The sequence below is a fragment of the Periplaneta americana genome, chromosome 11 (assembly GCF_040183065.1).
Source record: "Periplaneta americana isolate PAMFEO1 chromosome 11, P.americana_PAMFEO1_priV1, whole genome shotgun sequence".
NCBI lineage: Eukaryota > Metazoa > Arthropoda > Insecta > Blattodea > Blattidae > Periplaneta > Periplaneta americana.
The window spans coordinates 103,372,343-103,387,965 of NC_091127.1; the positions used below are offsets into that span (position 1 = coordinate 103,372,343).

Genomic DNA, 15,623 nt, shown 5'->3' on the forward strand with positions numbered 1-15,623 from the left:
CATCAACATGAATTGGAAATTAATAAATAAATAGTTGGAATTTATGTTTTCAGTATTTCTAATTAGCGTGCTTAAAGGTACTTTCGGACACGGAAGTTTACTTTTAAGGACTCTAATTTATGAATGCGGAAATCAATGGCTTTTCGATACTAAAATGAGAATTGAAAAGTCGTCATTATGAAACGACTGTCTAAAAATTAAATTTAGATACCAGTCTAGATCATATATGTAACAGATAGATCATCGCTATGTTAAAATCGTTTGCACTTTGAAGAGAACAACCGCCAGGATCGCCACCCGTCCGCCGTAAACGAACACGAGATGGCAGTACAGGCGCTAATGCAATTCAAATGGGAATTATGACGTGACTCCTTATGTAACAACTAGATGGCAGCGTAGTAAATCTGACAAAAGTTGTTAACGTCAAAGCCTACAAGGCCGAACTATCTGGGGTATATATGAGCTAGGATACCAGTAATGAAATTCACTTACCAGTAATGGATAAAATATTGCATATCGCACTAGAGTAAACAGATTTTATGCGCTCGTGGAAATTATCACCCTCGGTTTCGCCCCGCGCTAAATTTTCTACTCGCGGATAAGATCTAATTTTACTCTCTTATACTATAAATTACTATTATTCTTTTCAACATTTCTCTGAAGTAAGTTCATTACTGATTTCGTATAGCTTACGTAGCATTTTTTCAAGTAATCTATTGAAACAAATCCCTTGTGCGGCCGTATATTGGACATTCGATTAATACATGGTTTACTGTTTGTGGCACTTCTTACCAATTGCACATATTGACATTGAGCGGGTTAATTCTAAGCCCATCGTAGCTAGAGATATCTGTAATCACTTGACATATATCGGTACCCTAATATACCGCTTCTGATGCTCTTGACATCCTACGTTTGAAATGTGATAACTTCTCTCTTTTTTACATAAGCTTGGCGTGCTAGATTCATTTACATCCTTGGCTATCTATACTCGTATTCCCTAATTCAGAACTTCGTTCAAACATTGGGACTTATGCTCTAATTAGGAGATCCCATCATCGACCCTCGTAGGTAACTTCATTACATAATTTGTAACTTGCGCGTATGACTAAAATTCCGGGGAACTTTATAAAACTTTTCAACCCTACCCTTAATTGACAATCGCAGCAAGACGTAAGCAGTAAAAGGACTCTAAGGTTCAGAAATGTTGCCCTCTCCTCTGCAGGGGAAAGAACTTTAGAATGTTTAGAATCATTTTATTATTCTGCTCCTTGGTTTATGTGGTTATAAAACTTTGTCCAGATCCTTGTGAGGTCTTTAAATGCAGAGCGAAGAAAGTAGAAGTTTCTGTCCTAATACTTTCTAACTTAAGAGATTTTCTGATCTTGACAGCAGACATATAAGCAATCCTTTCGTATTTTCATTACATGGAGTTTATACTTGAAGATAGTATTAAGATGCTCAAACGTTTTTGTTTTGAGATTTGGACGAATATCACGTTCTTAACTTCTCTTATAATGTAAAAGTGATTTTTTATATTTCGTCTGTTTGAGTGTGTACGGTTATTTTTCCCATAAATTATTGGCAGATTTTTTCCACATGTCTATAGTCCGTCCCAGGCATCTGTGGAGTAATGTCGCGCATATGGGGGAGGAGTCTATCTTGCCGAAGTGTATTGCGGGCTGCATCAGCTCGAGTCCGCTAAGGGGTAAGATGCTCGTGGTAGAGTTCAGGTAGACATTATCCCCTCCTGCAAACGATTGCTCGCTTCGTTCAAACAATGCCTTCCCCCAGAGCAGTCATTGGCCCTAGCCCTACCACATATCACTTGCGCATAGGTCTTGTTTCGTCTTTCTATTCCACAGATGCTTGGAACGGACCATAGTATGATTTTTTTTTTACTACTGTTAAATATTTTCTCTATTCATAAAATATACAGGTAAATACAAAGTGTTTTGGATTTAATATTTAGGAACTAGACGGTATAGGTGTAGAGTCATTCAATATAGATCCCTATCCGAAGTTGGACGAGATAATTTCGCGAGAATAATAAGATTTTTTGCTGTTTGAGTCACTATACATCCGTCCATAGCGCATGTCATGATCAGAGTTCATAAATCGGTAAACACGCCAACTTACTGGTGATGAGTTGTTATACCCAGCGCATTTCGAACCGGCGCACAGTGCGCAAAAACACAAATCTAGCTGGACAAAATTAACAGCTTCTCTGCATTCTAACGGATTGTTATGAAAATGTGTAGATCTTATAGATAGCACATATTTTTTGTGTACAAACTCTTATTACGTTTGTGCAAGAGGAACTACCCCTTAATAGGAGGTGGTTTTAGACAAAATTAATAACTTCTCTCCTATCCAACAGATTTTTATGAAACATTGTAGGAAGTTACAAGTAGCATATACGTTTGTATATAAAATATATTTACGGTTCCATAAGAGGAATTACCCTATTGTAGGAGGTGCATTTACACAAAATTAACTTCTCTCTTACATAACAGATTTTTATTAAACTGTGTACAGGAGTTACAGGTAGCATATATTTTTGTTTACAAACTATATTCACGGTTACATAAGAGGAACTACCTTATTGTAGGAGATCCATTTACACAAAACTAACTTCTCTCTTATAGTCTATAACAGATTTTTATTAAACTGTGTACAGGAGTTACAGGTAGCATATTAAGTTTTTGTTTACAAACTATATTCACGGTTCCATAAGAGGAACTACCTTATTGCAGGAGATCCATTTACACAAAATTAACTTCTCTCTTATAGTCTATAACAGATTTTTATTAAACTGTGTACAGGAGTTACAGGTAGCATATATTTTTTGTGAAAAAACTCTGATTACATCGGTACGCTACCTATAGGCCTAATTGTACAAAAATGTATGTTTAGGTGAGGGGTTTGGACTTTTTCCATTGCTGGTTGTCACAATCAAAAATTAAGACACAACGTTTCGAAGGGTGGTTCTCCCTTCGTCTTCAGGTGGAAGGAAGGAGAGAAAGGAAAAAACCTACTTTTGGGATCGTTACGTACACCTATTCTGTATGACTGATCGATTGATTCCTGGCTTCGGTGGAGATTCTAATTAAGAAAAACCCGAAGTCATTAGCAGTATGTTGGCACTAAACCAAACGGAATAAAAAAAGCTGTACGTAACGATCCCAACAATAGGTTTTTTCCTTTCTCTACTTCCTTCCACCTGAAGACGAAGGGAGAACCATCCTTCGAAACGTTGTGTCTTAATTTTTGATTGTGACAACCAGCAATGGAAAAAGACCAAACCCCTCACCTACACATTAATGATCCACCATTGCTTTCCAACCCCTCATTTAGATGTACAAAATTTGATAAGAGATGTGTTACATAAGAGGGAAGTTATTAATTTATCTAAATGTACCACTATAAAGGAGCAGTTTCTCTTATAGAAATAGAATCAGACATTGTAGACAAAACATATATTCTACGTGTAGCTTCTGTATGAAGTTTCATAAAAATATGTTAGATAGAGAAGTTATTAATTTTGTTTAAGCGCACCCCCTATAAAGGGGTAATTGTTCTTACGGAACTGTAAATATAGTTTGTACACAAAAAAATATATGCTACCTGCAACTTCCGTACAATGTTTCATAAAAATCTGTTAGATAGGTGAGTAGTTATTAATTCTGTCTAAATACACCCGCTATAAAAGGGCAGTTTTTCTTGTGCAAACATAATAAGAGTTTGTACACAAAAAATATGTGCCACCTGTAAGGTCTGTACAAAGTTTCATAACAATCCGTTAGAATGCAGAAAAGTTATTAATTTTGACCACCTACTAGATTTTCGTTCGGATCTACAGTTAGATAAAATTAGTCCAATGTATTTTTAACCTGGTGTTCGATGTGAATAATTTCGCAGGCCTAAAACACTCGCACAATAATTAAAAACTTCCTTATTCCATGATTCTTTTCTGCTGTTAAGCCAAACATTGAACATTTGCCGCCGCGTTACTGTATGTCCCACCATTGAAAAAATTAATTACTGATAAATGCGCAAGAACGCTCAAACTTTAAAACAAGGACTCAACACACTAAATCGGTGGTCGTCAACACTCGCTGAAATGGGTAAAGGGTAAGATAAGCCGTCCCGTGTGCCCCGACGTGCAGCAGGAAGAGGTAGAGAGCATACCCGCTAGCAGCTATGAATGCACCATAGTGCAGTGTGTTCTCCGCGGATAAGAGACGCTAGCCCCAGGGTGCTCTGTGCTGATCGCTGCACTAAATGATGCTGTATTAAATAGTAAAAGAATTGTTGCCGCTGATAAAACAGTAAAAACTATCTCTTATAACATTCTCCAAATGTTAAAGAACATGAACTCATATTCACCTATGCCTAACAAAAGAAGTCGAAATTTGATTTTTGTGCACCTAGACTGGGAAAATTGCACACTATGTGGCAGATAAACGTCAAGCAATGGACTGCATTTGCCACACGTGCTTATCACATTCCTTGACCATTATCCTCGACTAAAGTCAGCTGGGACAGCCGGGATTACCAGTGCTTCAGTTCACAGTTTTCATTTCAGTGACTCGTGCGTGGTTTGTACGTGACCTTGATCCGCCAGTTCGAAATGCGCTGACAATAGTATTTTCTTCTAACTGCACGAAATTAATCTGGCATTTTGGAGTTCAATAATTAAATTTCTTTATGTATTTTTCATACTATTAAAAAGGCCTGCATAGTATCGCATCACTACTTCATCTGACGGACGAATCACTCATACTGAGAGACATGAAGTGTACTGCATTGCTATTTTGAGGGAGAATTACATTACGAACTGTTTAACTACGTTCATGAGCTCATTAAATTGGTTTTGTATTCCAATGTTGTTGCGAAAAGAGTGTAGTTTCTGGAATCCTTAAGAAGGCGCGATTGATTTTATGATTCTCCTTATAATTTATGTAATGTTTCTAACATTTACACAAAAACATAACTCCACCGCTGTGGAGTAATAGTTAGCATGTCTGACAGTGAAATGAGCGGGCCAGGGTTCAAATCCTAGTTGGGACAAGTTACCTGTTCTTGTCCTTTCTGGTGTTTTTCCTCAACTCATTAAAAATAAATGCTGGGTAACTTTCGGCGCTTGACTCTGGACTCATTTCGCTGGCATTATCGCCTTCATCTCACTTAGACGCTAGATAAGCATCGCAGCTAATAAAACGTCGTAAAATAACCAATTAAAAATAATATATTATGCTTACGCTCATTTCATAAACATACTCGCGTCTTAATTACTACCATTATAGGCAAGATGCATACGACTTTTTTGTTCGATCATAGTTGTCTAAGTTTTTAATTTTTACAAATATCTTACCTTGTTATTGTACTAATAATGAAACGGTGACCATGAGTGTGTTTTCAGCGTGTTCTCGACTAGTGCAACAGATGGCAGGCACGGAGCACTTTTGCGTCTACGCACAGTATTTTTTTTTTTCTTCAGGGTTTTGGTTTGGAGATTTTAACCTCAAAGTAACACACATTAAAACACAGGATATGAACTCAATTTATTAGAATATTACAATTAAAATGAACAGAATTTATTTTATTTTAAATACTTGTTGATCGTGCAGTTTGTGAAATTTATCTGGGGATTGGCTCCCAGTGAAATATTTGAAGTTGGGTTGATGTTTATTTGAATGTTTTGTTTATCATTTGAGTACAACTCGCGCCTGCCATTTTGGATTGCTGCTTTCAGGGCTTTCAGATTGTTGCGCGTACGATATTAATCAATATCGCATATGCTTAGTTGGAAGTCGATAGTTGGAATAACATAATGAATAGCAGTGCTTTAATGTGTGTTATTAAGATACAGTTACGTCACATGTTATTAGCGTGTTATATGGTCGAATAAAAACAACATAACATGATTACATCATTTCGATAATCTTATGTGCTTTATCTAGTGATGAAACAACCCTCATAATTTCAAATGTAGCTGTTGTATACAGTACCTGGCCACATTATTATAATCACTCACATTTTTACTATACTTTACATATTACTTCCTCATTTGAACTCTGGTTTCCTTTCTTAAGCAGAATTAACATTACATATTTAATTTTTAAACAATATTAAGTAAAATTACAATTATAACAATGTCAATTCAAGAAATATTGATAAATAACCAACCACACCTAATTTTTTAAGAAATTTCAGTATTTCGTACCACCTCCTTTGGCTTTAATTACAGCTTCAATTCTCTTTGGCATGCTTACAATACACTTCTGTATTATTTCCTGGATCCTCTCATTGTGATTCCAAACATGTATCAGCCTTTCAATAAGTCGAACTCTGGTAGTAATACATTTTTTTGCCATCTCTCTTTTTACGAGGACCCAGACGTTCTCAATGGGATTCAAGTCCGGTGAGTTTCCTAGCCATGGCAAAAGTGGAATGTTTTTGGAAGCCAGAAACGTTTTGACTCTCCTAGCAGTGAGGCGAGGTGCACCATCTTGCATAAAAATATATTTCTCCCCATTTGGGAACCATTCGTTCAGCTGAGGGATAAGCCTGTTTTCCAATACCTGGATATATTGATCTTGTTTCATTGTTCCCTGAACAATGTAGAGTCATCCTGAACCTTTGCCTGATATCACAGACCATATCATGACTGATATTGGGTGTTTAACTGTGTTAACCATGCATCGAGGAGCAAAATTTTCTCCCTTTCGTCGACGAACAAATATTGCTTTGTCCATCAAACACTGAAAGGTTGATTCATCGGAGAAGCAAACCTGAAAATTGTCAAAGAAACTGATAAAAACTCTAAATTTTGTCTTTAAGTATTAAATACTGAGTTTTTATCAGTTTCTTTGACAATTTTCAGGTTTGCTTCTCCGATGAATCAACCTTTCAGTGTTTGATGGACAAAGCAATGTCTGTTCGTCGACGAAAGGGAGAAAATTTTGCTCCTGGATGCATGGTTAACACAGTTAAACACCCAATATCAGTCATGATATGGTCTGTGATATCAGACAAAGGTTCAGGACGACTCTACATTGTTCAGGGAACAATGAAACAAGATCAATATATCCAGGTATTGGAAAACAGGCTTATCCCTCAGCTGAACGAATGGTTCCCAAATGGGGAGAAATATATTTTATGCAAGATGGTGCACCTCGCCTCACTGCTAGGAGAGTCAAAACGTTTCTGGCCTTCAAAAACATTCCACTTTTGCCATGGCCAGGAAACTCACCGGACTTGAATCCCATGGAGAACGTCTGGGTCCTCGTAAAAAGAGAGATGGCAAAAAAATGTATTACTACCAGAGTTCGACTTATTGAAAGGCTGATACATGTTTGGAATCACAATGAGAGGATCCAGGAAATAATACAGAAGTGTATTGTAAGCATGCCACAGAGAATTGAAGCTGTAATTAAAGCCAAAGGAGGTCGTACGAAATACTGAAATTTCTTAAAAAATGAGGTGTGGTTGGTTATTTATCAATATTTCTTGAATTGACATTGTTATAATTGTAATTTTACTTAATATTATTTAAAAATTAAATATGTAATGTGAATTCTGCTTAAGAAAGGAAACCAGAGTTCAAATGAGTAAGTAACATGTAAAGTATAGTAAAAATGTGAGTGATTATAATAATGTGGCCAGGTACTGTAAATTACTGCTTAACATACAACTTTGGACTTTGCTTACAAGTACTGTATGTTGAGCTGAATCAACGTAGAATGAGCCTAATCATTAATACGCAAACAGCTTGCGTGTTGAATAATTATATGGCTATGCGTCCTGACATTCTTTTTAAAGGCGATGAAATGGTAAGATGTTTATAATGGAGACACGTAATGAGAACGAAAGGGGAAACCAAAAATGTTGTGATAATACGTTCACAACTACTTCGTTCACGAACATTTCACATGAGTTGAACTTCCGTGGTGGTTCGCCTTATTAGCCCAGATGGCAGAACACTGGATTATGATAAGTACGGACCCGGGTTTGAATACCGGTGATGTTGAATATTTGTGGTGAGCAATACTAAGGTTCCTGAGGAGTTTTCTCTGGGTTCAGCACATTTCGTTCATTCCGTTGTCACTCAACATTTCAACCTTATACGGTGCGGTATGACGTAGTATTATTACTGGCGCACAGACGGAATCAATCCAAAGAGGCGTAGTAGGCTTTTTCAGACGTGAAAGGGCACTGTAATTGGACTTCATCGAAAACATAAGTCTACATGGCTCAAATTGACAGATGGCTATAATTCTCCTCTACTGCATAATGCAATGAATAATTAAAAAACGATAACTGACTATAGAAATGCCTTGATCAGTCATGCATTCGATGCTAGTCTACTATAATAATAATAATAATAATAATAATAATAATAATAATAATAATAAAAATAAACGTATTTATCCATTTAATAGATGTGTATTAAAATGCAAGGCTACAATAAATGAACTCTATAACAAGTAAGTGCATCATAAAAAATGAACATCACAAAAGACACATGTGAAAATAACATCAATAGCGCTGAGCAACAATAATTAAATAAATAATTAAAAGGAAAAAATCTGCCAATAATAACTGAATAATTTAAATTACTGTACATGCGATGTCAAATCCGAAACAAATTTATTTCTCTCCCCTCTCGAATTATCTTCATAGCCTATTTGTCTTCGTGTTGTATCTTATAATGAAGTTTGACATTCCTTTCTCTTTTACTAATGACATGTTTTTCGCATAGTAAACACTATATTTCATTATCATTTCCTATACATACAGGGTGATTCACGAGGAGCTTATTTCTGGAGACATTTTGAGCAAAAAATGTCATATAAACATAGTTCCTATTCTCAATATTTTCAGAGTTACACTAATTTAAAGTGGTTTGTAAAATACGTTTTTTCTTTAGTTTGAAGGTAAAAGAATAATACAAATAGAGAATGAACCATTCAGAAGTATCATTTCTTTAATTGGAAAGTATTATGAAGCTAAAAATGTGCTGCGAAGTCCTTAGTTGCTTCTATTTTTAAGTAGAAAATTACATTATTCTTAGCCGCTTATCACAACAATTATTACAAATCACACCACTTCCACCGACTTAATTATTTGCAATTCAAATTTTGCTTCCTAATTTGCAGTCTTGGAAAGTTTACAACACATTTTAAAAAGTGTCGCCGTTCTCTTGAGTACACTTGGCCACATACTTATGAACGGCACTCGTCGCGCTACTGCATGCGGCTGTCTTTGATTTCTGTAGCGTTCGCACTGGCTGCTGACTGCACGCTGACCAAGATCACGTGTTCACAGCAATGCATTCCAATAACGAAACGTAACTCTGTAAATATTGAGAATAGGACCCATGTTAATATGACTTTTTTGCTCAGAATATCTTCGGAAATAAGCTCCGTAAAGGACGGTAAATCCTCGTTAATCACTCTGTGTAAGTTGAACCTATCATTCCTCATTGGAAGCTTTGCCCGCGATCAGTCATGGTTTGCAACCTTGTATGTACTGTACACCTTTTCTTACTGCTGTAGTTGCGTGCCTCAGAAAAGTCCCTCGTTTAAGGAGAGAGCTTACAGAGTTGGCTCTTACATTCCTCATACTTGTATATACGATCGAGATACAATTGAAATTATAAGCGAATGTTATTTCCGGTGGTGGCAAAATCGAAACTACGAGTACATCTCATGTTGCAAAGCCTGGTCGATATTACGGATATCCATTATACCAACAATATTAACATTCTTTCTCGCTCGTGAAAATTCAACTCTACTCTTGCGTGTAACTCTTTTTCGTCTCATTCTTTCTATTTTTTTCTATTATTGCTTTAGTTTTTTACTTTTTGTTTCTTTCCCCAATTTCCTTTCTCCCCTCTTTTTCATAGAACCCTCGGAAAGACATAGCTTAAGTTCATGTTTGGAATTGAGACTTAAAATATTAGTAGACGGAATAAATGCTTGTGGGTCAACACGACGCCAGACCCCATCTCTGTAGCTTATCCGTTTTTGGTAATCTCTAATAGTGCAAAAAGTCCACACCTGTGGAGTAACGGTTAGCGCGTCTGGCCGCAAAACCAGGTGGCCCAGGTTCGATTCCCGGTCGGGGCAAGTTACCTGATTGAGTTTTTTTCCGGAGTTTTCCCTCAACCCAATATGAGCAAATGCTGAGTAACTTTCGGTGTTGGGCCCCGGACTCATTTCACGGGCATTATCACCTTCATCTACTTCAGACGCTAAATAACCTAAGATGTTGATAAAGCGTCGTAAAATAACCTACTAAAATAAATTAATTAATAAAAAATAAAAATAGTGCAAAAAACTTAAAAATTCGATACCTAGTAAATAAGTCAGTCATTTTTGTTTAGAGAGCAGTAGTAAGTCCAGATCTAGACTGCTTATGTGACATTAAAATTGATAAAATGTTTATATTCTTGCAAATTCTGAAATCTCTTCGGTTGGTATAATCAGTGGCAAGTCGTAAATAAATTTTAATTGTGCTAATAGTGAACAACTTGTTACTTGTTTCATTGTTATCTGATCTTAATCTTTCAGTAACTTAATCGCTTCCAAATTTCACCATCAAGCTGAAGTAAAGAGATTAGAAGACTGGAGTAGACATAAGACAGATTCTTAACTCGAGCCTCTAAACTTAATGTCGATACCTGTTAACCCACATTGCACAGAGTATAGGGGAAGTACTACAGTTCCTCAAATAGCAACGTTTTCACAATCCGTAATGCCAAGAAAGAAATTTTTTGGCATGCCTAGGACACGCACTGGTACGAGTGCTCACGGGGAAGTGTCTGTTGTCCGTGTCGCAATATATTTTGTTCCTCTATCTTCCAGCATGGCATTCTTTCGGATTTATTCTTCATATCTATGTAGAATCGGTCAAAATTTGTGAAAAGTTATTATTGCGTTAATTCTGTTAAAAACGCCTCGACCATTGTGAAGTTGGAGACTCATCATCCAAATGTCGCAGAAAGAGTTGTAAAATATTTGTTAAAAGCAATTCTATTGAAAGAAATGTAACAGTGGTATATTGGATATTATGAAATAAGTGTCCGATTTTGTTATTACTTGAAGAAAATGCTTTCGTAACAGTCAAAAACTTCATCAACCCACTACAGATCAATCTGAATTGTACTGGAAAGTAACGATGTAGCTCGAGGCAATGTCATATAGTGTTTCTGGAAATTGTAGTTGGTAGAACATATTCTGTCTTTAACTAGAATCAAAGCTGTGTATGAATCATGACATGACACTTGTAAATCTATGAATAAACGATCATAAATTTCATTGTCAGTTTTAGGCTCAATGGCACATATGTTTACACACGTATTCTACACTATCTACATTTCCAATGCCTCACTCACAGGTAACTACTCAGTGAAATGTGTCGCCTAACAGGGGTGCATAAATTAATCATTTCGAGGGCGTGGCTGATGATAGTATGAGATACGTGTTGTACAAACAGGGGTGTATTTCAGTAATTTGGGGATTGACAACATCACTCCGCTAGACATATCATTGGAACTAAGATACATAAAAAACTCTTCCCCCGGACCAGACCAAATCACTTACAACATACTACGCCAACTGCCTCCCAAAGCACTAAATTATCTTGCAGAACTTTACACAGGATCACTCAGACTAGGACACACACCAAAGCGCTGGAAACACTCACATTCTTCTCTTTCCTAAACCAGGCAAAGACGCGTCTGACTCACAAAACTACCGACCGATCAGTTTGACATCAACATTAGCCAAATTAATGGAGAAAGTTCTCGTGTCACGACTACACGTCTATATGCGCAACCGCAATCTAATCCCGACCACTCAAGCCGGATTCCGACCGGGAGCGCAGCTACACGACCAGCTGATACGAGTGCTCACTCCCATTGAAGAGGCTTATACACGCAGACACTACAGCATACTTATTGCCTTAGACGCCAAGAGAGCCTTTGACACAGTTTGGATAGACGCCCTAAAATATAAACTCACATCCTTAAACCTGCCACACGAAATCACACGTTGGCTCTCCAGCTTCATATCGAACCGAACAGGACAGGTGAAACACGGAAGGAACGAACTTTCTCGGACCTTCCGAATAGAAGCTGGAGTCCCCCAAGGCAGTGTCATATCTCCCACTCTGTATAACATCTATGTGGCAGATATTCCCCTCCCTAATAACCCGCTAGTAGGACTGGCACAATATGCAGACGACGTCGCATATTGGGCAACACACCCCCGACTCCCCTTCGCTAGGAAGTTACTAAATGCAACACTTAGGCAGTATTTAAATTGGGCCAACACGTGGCGGATCACAGTCAACACAGACAAAACACAGATATGAGTCTTCCGCCCAAAACTCCGGACTCGGGTCCTCCAGAACAACCCAATCACAATAGCCAACACTCAACTTCCACTCCAGCGAAATCTCACATATCTAGGAATACCCCTCACCTCCAAACTCTCCTGGACCGAAGTAGCTAAAGAAACCTGGAGGAAATATAACACAGCCACCAGAGCAATAAGCTACCTAAGTGGCATCAATCGACCCGGTTGTATAACCGAAACACTCCTCCACCTATACAAAGCATTGGTTAGATCCCTATGCATACATCCCTCCATTTTCCTCGCACAAGCCCCTCCAACGACCCAATTGAAATTTGAAGCACGCGAAAGAAGAATTCTCCGCCAAATCTTCCACCTGCACAGACGCACCAGAAATAACACAGTTTACACTACGACAAAAACAAAGCCACTCTTCACACACCTAAACAACATAAACAGGAAATACACACATTCGGCAGTAAATCGCGTATATACACATCTTCGCAAATCCCCCGAACACAAACAACAGAACAACATTGGAGAAACTCCTCTACAACTACCACCAGCCCCCACCACCAAACTAAAACACACAAACAAAACCGCAAACACTGTTGGAAATTTGAATACTGTCTGAGAGGACACACGACAGCAACAGAGAGGCAGATGAATAAAATAACACCACACCATGAAAGTCTCCATAACGATTCAGACGCTTCTGCCACCGGAAGGGGAAACTTAAAAAAAAAAGTTGCTTTCCTCTTAATCTCCCCATATAATACTTTAATGCTGTTTATCAACTGATATCTTTTACCCCGAACTCTTTTCCCGTTCACCATTCCTTAAGCATCCCAAATTAACAAATTAGGCCTACACCAAAATAATTAAAACAAAAAAAATAAAGTAAAAAAATAAAATAAAATAAATAACAAGCCAATCACTGCACTCACACACCTACTGGCACTTATGCCAGAAATAGTGTCATACACAGTATGTAAATATATATTTATTGTTATTTATGTACAATGGCTGGAGAGGGCATCCTGCGCGTATAAGACCCTAAAACGGCCTCTGGCTCAAAGCCAGTAAAGTCAATAAACATCATCAACAACAACATCGTGAATTATTTGACAATGAGACAGGGCTGTCACATTCATTTGGATCAGTTTTTGGTATCTTATAGACTACATATTTATTGATTCTACATTGTAGCTTTCGTCCTCTCCTTTGAGTGTATAATGCTTTGTTACATTTTATTGCAGATAAGGTTTGATGTATGGCATGCGACTTCTCTATTTGGCAATGCCAACAAGAGAGCAAAGTAGTTAGATGAATAGTTGTTTGGTTAGGTAATAATACAGTCCGCTCTTTACTTAGCTAGTTAACTATTTAGTTAATTGTTTCATTGTATAGCTATTTAATTTCCGAATCTAATGTGTAGGGGGCAGTTCATGAAGGGTCAAGGCCGATTAATCCACTGCTGGTCGCACGTGTACGTGCCTCAGCAGAGGTGAACAATCATTTAACCAGTGGTTAACACGATGAGCCCCTCAACCATTATATAGCTGGTTTCCGAAACCGAATTTCGATACAAATCATAGCTCCCCAAATTCATTGCGATGGTGTGTGTCCAACGGTCCCATATGCTGTTAGAAATTTCATAAAAAGTTTTGTTCCTCGTAAGGACTTGAAACAGCGCTCTTGATGCGTTAGACCACGACGCTATGGCGAGGAACAACAGCGATTTAATTAATTACCTGTTCATTTAGTTATTATATTGGATATCTCAATGTTTTTTTAATTAATTTCATTAGTGAACAACTGACAAGCAAACATTCTGATGGGGACAGATAAAAAAGTTAAATTTTTTCTTCCACAATGTTACTAATGTCAAAAGAAGCGCTTATACAAATTTTTGCCTCTACCGCAATTACGAGGGCAGTAAAAAATAAGTTCGTCGGAACAGACACAGCAATTGTTGAGCTATTTTTCAACAAATTTCCCACCAGAATTGAGACGTTTGTCGTATCATGAGATCGACAGAGAGGTGTAGACGACTTTCAAAAGCAGGTTCCGATCCCAGGCGGAAGACTTCAGTTCCAGTGGGGAATATCTTGGCAAATGGCTCAACAATTGCTGTATCTATTTCAGTAAATCTTTCCATACAATTGTGCTTTTTGTCTGTAAACGACCCCAGGGAAAATCACTTTCTGGATGGCCTCGTAATTGCGGTCGAGTGGTCAAAATTTGTATAACCACTTCTTTTCACATTAATAACATAGTGGGAGAAAACATTTTAACTTTTTTATCTGCCCCCATCAGAATGTTTGCTTGTGAGTCATTCTCTAGTATGTCAGTGTATTATTATTATTATTATTATTATTATTATTATTATTATTATTATTATTATTATCATTATTATTATCGTCATCACCATCATCATCATCGTCGTCGTCGTCGTCAGCATCATAATCATGTATTCTGATGTTGTCCATTCCAAACTATTCATATGTTAAAATTTCATTTGAATAATTTGGTAGGAATTTCCAATACGACTTATGAGCCAAAATATCGAGCGTGGCTCAAACGTTCCGAATGGGACTCGCATTCGGGAGGTCCGTGGTTCGATTCCCGGACCGATCAATCTGACTGTGGTTTTTCGATGGTTTTCCACAGTTGCATAGGCAACTGCCGGGTTGGAATTTTCATTGCCAAATTCCATTTCCCTTCTCCTTCCATGTAGAAAAAGAATTCAGATTTCATATCATGCATAATCTTCATCTCATCCCATAGACATATTCAGGTCAAGACGCACGTCTTCGTCCGCTTACGGTGGACGGGGGCATCCTCTCCATAATCGCTCCTTGCTTCCCAGACTTCCGCAATATCTCTGCCAGGATTCATTCCTTGAGGGCACTTCCAAGGGCGCTTCGACACCTTGGAAGGACCGCTGGAATGGATCCTGTGCTGCTTGGTCACCTTGGCGATATGAACTTAGGGCGGGGGTAGGAGGCCTCCATTGGGTGAGCTGGTGAGGGATCACATGCGGCCGGTGGGCTGGTACACTTCATTCTCATTCATCCCATAAAATTCGGGGTGCACAATACACTTCAGTATAGCCTAAGTACGAAGGGTCGTCCCTAACCCGCTCCTAGCCACCGTTACCTAACCTAACCTATGAGCCAAAATAAGTAATTCTTACATTGTGAGTGGAATAAATCTTGTTCAAATTTTCTTCCGGCATTGTAGGTGGAATATATC

General features: G+C 37.9%; 1 protein-coding gene across 6 annotated transcripts in view; it reads left to right on the forward strand.

Annotated features, from left to right (window-relative positions):
• LOC138709217 (uro-adherence factor A-like) overlaps positions 1-15,623 on the forward strand; it is a 1,183,483-nt gene that overhangs the window by 808,797 nt on the left and 359,063 nt on the right. The gene's annotated exons all lie outside the window — the stretch shown is intronic.